Below are 5469 nucleotides of genomic sequence, written 5' to 3'. Positions count from 1 at the left end.
TTGTGAAATCATTGGAAATCTTTTCAAAATTTTTGAAATATTTGGTAATATTTAGGAAATTAATTAATTCCTTGAAATCCTTGTGAAATCTTTTTGATCTGTTGGAAATCTTTGTAAAAATTTTGAAATCTTTGTTAAATCTTTGGAACTTTTTTCAAAATATTAAAAATATTTTTGAAATATTTGGTAATATTAATGAAATTATTGAAATAATTGATGTCTTTGTGAAATCTTTTTAATCTGCCCGAAATATTTGTTAAATTTTTGAAATACCTAAAATCTTTGTAATATATTTAGAAATCTTTTCAAAATATTCCAAATACTTGGAAATATTTGTGAAATTATTGAGATTATTGAAATAATTGAAACATATGTAAAATCTTTTAAATCTGTCCGAAATCATTATAATCTTTTTGAAATATTTGTATATTTTTTGTAATATTTGTGAAATTATTGAAATCTTTGGGAAATCATTGTGAAATCATTGGAAATCTTTTCAAAATTTTTGAAATATTTGGTAATATTTAGGAAATTAATTAATTCCTTGAAATCCTTGTGAAATCTTTTTGATCTGTCCGAAATCTTTGCAAAATATTTGTGACATTTTTGAATTCACTGAAATCTTTGTGATATCTTTAGAAATCTTTTCAAAATATTTAAAATATTTGGCAATATTTGTGAAATTATTGAAGTAATTGAAATATTAGTTAAATCTTTCTAATCTGTCCGAAATCTTTACGAAATGTTTGTAAAATTGTTGAAATCATTAAAATTTTTGTGATATCTTTAGAAATTAAAAAAATGTATATATTAAAAATATTTTGTAATATTTATGGAATTATTGTAATAATTGAAATCTTTTTAATCTATTCAAAATCATTTAAAGCTTTGTGCAAACTTTGAAATCTATCTAAAACATTTGCGAAATTTTTGAAATTTTTGCGAAATCTTTGCATATCTTTTCAACATTTTTAGAATATTTGATAATAAATATGAAATTAATGAAATTATTGATGTCTTTGTGAAATCTTTTTCATCTGTTCGAAAGCTTTGTAATATTTTTAGAAATTAAAAAAAATATATTTCAAGTATTTTGTAATATTTTGTTATATTTATGGAATTATTGAAATCTTTTTAATCTGTCCTAAATATTTGTAACCTTTTTGAAATCAATAAAATCTTTGTGATAACTTTAGAAATATTTTCAAAATACTTAAAATATTTGGCAATATTTGTGAAATTATTATAATGGTTGAAATTTTTTAATCTGTCCTAAATTATTGAAAGCTTTACACAAACTCTGAAATAGATCTAAAACATTTACGAAATATTTGAAATCTTTTTGAAATCTTTTCAAAATATTTTTTTGAATATTTGGTAATCTTAATGAAATTATTGAAACAATTGAAGTCTTTATGAAATTTTTTTAATCTGTCCGAAATATTTTTGATTTTTTTGAAGTCACTGAAATCTTTGCGATATCTTTAGAAATCTCTTTAAAATATTTCAAATAATTAGCAATATTTGTGAAATTATTGAAATAATATTGAAATCTTTGTGAAATCTTTGTAAAATTTTTGAAATCATTGAAATCTTTGTGATATTTTTCGAAATTAAAAAATTTGTTTTAATATTTCGTACAATTTTGTAATATTCATGGAATTATTGAAATAATTGAAATCTTTTTAATTTGTTTGAAAGCATTTAAATCTTTGTGCAAAATTTGAAATCTATCTAAAACATTTACGAAATATTTGAAATTGTTGTGCAATCTTTGGAAATATTTTCAAAATTTTTGAAATATTCGATAATAATTATGAAATTAATGAAATTATTCAAGTTTTTGTGAAATATTTGTAAATTTTTTGAAATCATTGAAATCTTTGTGATATTTTTCGAAATTAAAACAAAATTTTAATATTTCGTAAAATTTTGTGATATTCATGGAATTATTGAAATAATTGAAATCTTTTTAAACTTTTCGAAATCATTTAAATCTTTGTGCAAACTTTGAAATCTATCTAAAACATTTACGAAATATTTGAAATTGTTGTGCAATCTTTGTAAATATTTTCAAAATTTTTGAAATATTTGGTAATAATGATGGAATTAATTAAATCGTTTAAGTCTTTGTGAAATCTTTATAATTTGTCCGAAATCTTTGTAAATTTTTTGTGATATCTTTAGAAATTTATTTATTTTTTTAAATATTTTAAATATTTTGTAATATTTATGGAATTATTGAAATAATTGAAATATACGTGAAATATTTTTAATCTGTCCGAAATCTTTACGAAATCTTTGCAAAATTTTGGAAATCATTGAAATCTTTGTGGTATCTTTAGAAAATAAAAAAATTTTTTTTTTTTAAATATTTTGTAAGATTTTGTAATATTTATGGAATTTTTCAAATAATTGAAATATACGTGAAATCTTTTCAATCTGTCCAAAATCAATGGGGAACCGCTGTAATATTTTTGAAATATTTGGAAGTTTTTGGTAATGTTTGTGAAATATTTTTAATCTGTCCGAAATCTTTACGAAATCTTTGCAAAATTTTGGAAATCATTGAAATCTTTGTGGTATCTTTAGAAAGTAGCAAAAAAAAAATATTTTAAATATTTTTTCAAATTTTGTAATATTCATGGAATTATTGAAATAATTGAAATCTTTTTAAACTGTTCGAAATCATTTAAATCTTTGTGGAAACTTGGAGATCTATCTAAAAATTTACGAAATATTTGAAATTTTTGTGAAATCTTTTCAAAATTTTTGAAATATTCGGTAATAATTATGAAATTAATAATATCATTAAAGCCTTTCTGAAATCTTTTAAATCTGCCCGAAACCTTTGCGAAATATTTGTGAAATTTTTGAAATCATTGAAATCTTTGTGATATTTTTAGAAAACTTTTTCAAAATATTTCATATATCTTGTAATATTTGCGAAATAATTGAAATGTTTGTAATTTATACGATATTTTAGCGAAATATTTTAAGCCTTTGGGAAATCATTGTAATATTTGAAAATTTTTTGTAATATTTGTGAAATTATTGAAATCATTTAAATCTTTGTGCAAACTTAAAAACCTATCTAAAATCTTTCCGAAATCTTTGAAATCTTTGTGAAATCTCTTGAACTCATTTCAATATTTTTGAAATATTTGTTAACATTTATGAAATGATTGAAATCTTTGAAGTCTTTTTGTAAAATCTTTTTAATCTGTCCGAAATCTTCACGAAATCTTTGCAAAATTTTGGAAATCATTGAAATCTTTGTGATATCTTTAGAAAATAAAAAAATATATATATATACTTAAGTTTTTGGTTAAAAATTCATATTTTGGCTTTTGAAAATGCAACTTTTTTTTTTAGAAATTAATTTCTTTTGATTGAAAATTCCACTAATTTGGTATACAATTATTCTGCTTACGGTGAGGATTCAACTATTTCGTTCAAAATTCATATTTTGTTAAATTCAACTATGATTGATTTAATTTTTTTTTAGTTGAAATTATATAAACTTGTTTGTATATATATATTGTATTTGCTTTACTCTGAAAATTATATTTTTAATTTAAAATTTCATTATCTAGTTGAAAATTCAAAAATTTCGTTAAAACGTCATATTTTCGATTGAAAATTCAACTGTTTTGCTGAAAATTCATCTTTATGAGTTCAAAATCCAATTATTTGAGTAAACAAATTACATTTGACTAAAAACTCACATTTTCATGTTGATTCAACTGCTTGCTACTTAAAATTAATTATTTCTTGGTTCAAATGTCTACTATTATAATATTTGTTGAAAATTCATCTTCTTTGGTTAAAAATTCGTTTTTTTTTAAGTGAATTTTTTTTTTTTAATTAAAAATTGAACTATTTCAGTTGAAAATTCATAATTTTTATTTAAAAAAAACTATTTTATTAAAAAAAAATTTTTTTATTTACAAATTTATCTGCTTCTGCAAAACGTGAACTGCATTGTTAAGAATTAATTTTCTTGATTGAAGGTTCATCACTGTGGTTAAAAATTTAAGTATTTACCCGAAAATTCTTCTTTTTACGGTTAAAATTATATTTTCTAACTGGAAATGTAACTCTTACGTTCTTGGTTTAAAATTTTCTTTTTGGTTCTTAAAACTGCAACTCTTTGATTATAAAATATCTTTGTTTAAAATTCATCTTTTTGGTTTTGAAGATCCATTTAAAAATTCATATTTTTGTTTTGAAAATTCATCTCTTTTAGTATCCAAACGATTTTTTTAAATTTAATTTTTGTCATTGAAAATTTAACTATTTAGTTGAAAGTTAAGCTCCTTTTTTAAAAATTCATCTCTTTTATAGAAAATTTAACTATATTGTTTCGAATTCGTTTTATTTTGGGGTAGAAAATTCAAGTGCTTTGATAAAAACTTTAACCATTTGGCTGAAAATGAAATTTTTTGGTTGGAAATTCATCCTTTTGGCTTTAAAATATAACTCTATTGTTCAAGAGTGTTTTTTTTTAAATTGAAAATTCATTCTTTTCAATAAAAAATGTCACAATTTTTGTTTTAAAAAAAGGGTTTGTATGAAAAATGTGACTAAAAAACTTGTTTTCATTGAAAATTCAACTTTTTTCTTGGAAACTCATTTGTTTCTTTTTAAATTAAGTTTTTGATTTTTAAATTATAAAATTAAGAAAGTGAAAAAAAGTAACTTTTTAGGTAACTTGTAGCTTTATATTACTGAATTTTACTATTTTGTTGAAAATTCTCTTTTTTCAAATTAATTTTTTTTACTAAAAATTTAACTATTCTATTTTTAGTTGAAACTTGATCGTTTTTAGTTAAAATTGCATGTATTTTGTTGAAAATTCGTTTTCTTTTTTGATAGAAAACTAATCTTCTTGGTTCAAGATTCATCTTTTGCTTAAAATTCAACAATTTGAATGCAATTTTTTCTCGATCTTGACTGAAAAATCTTTCTTGTTTGAAAAGTCAAGTCGTTTTGCAAATTCGTCTTTTTTTATTTGAATTAAACGGGTTTTCATTTTAAAAATATATTTTTTTTTGGTTTGAAATATGAACTGCTACATTTTTTGTTCAGAATTCTTCTTTTTTTACAATGAAAACCTAACTATTTAGTTGATAATTTATTCATATTTTTTTAATTCAACTATTTCGACGAAAATGTATATATTTAGCTGGAAAATCCTTTTTTGTAGTAAATAAATATTCTCAGAAAATGAATATTCTCATTTGAAAATTCCTCTTTTTGATTAAATTATGAAGTATTCTATTCAAATATTCATAATTTTAGTTGAAAATGTAATCTGTTTGATTAAAAATAAAACTACTTTGTTGAAAAATAAACTATTTTGTCAACAACACAGGCCCACAAAAAAAACAAAAGTGTCTGTGCAATTGACCAGACCTATATATTCTTATGTATTTTTCGACGCTGAATCCGAATTTGCAATAAAAA

The 5469-nt window shown here is 20.8% G+C and overlaps 2 protein-coding genes across 2 annotated transcripts in view; one reads left to right on the top strand and one right to left on the bottom strand.

The window, feature by feature from the left end:
• The window catches only part of LOC117176668 (WD repeat-containing and planar cell polarity effector protein fritz), a 73196-nt gene that overhangs the window by 13029 nt on the left and 54698 nt on the right, over nt 1-5469 (top strand). The window lies entirely within an intron of this gene.
• LOC117172599 overlaps nt 1-5469 on the bottom strand; it is an 8741-nt gene that overhangs the window by 1078 nt on the left and 2194 nt on the right. The gene's annotated exons all lie outside the window — the stretch shown is intronic.

The sequence above is a fragment of the Belonocnema kinseyi genome, chromosome 1 (assembly GCF_010883055.1).
Source record: "Belonocnema kinseyi isolate 2016_QV_RU_SX_M_011 chromosome 1, B_treatae_v1, whole genome shotgun sequence".
Lineage (NCBI taxonomy): Eukaryota > Metazoa > Arthropoda > Insecta > Hymenoptera > Cynipidae > Belonocnema > Belonocnema kinseyi.
Note: the sequence above shows the minus strand (reverse complement) of the source record. Positions and strands in the feature narration are given on the sequence as shown.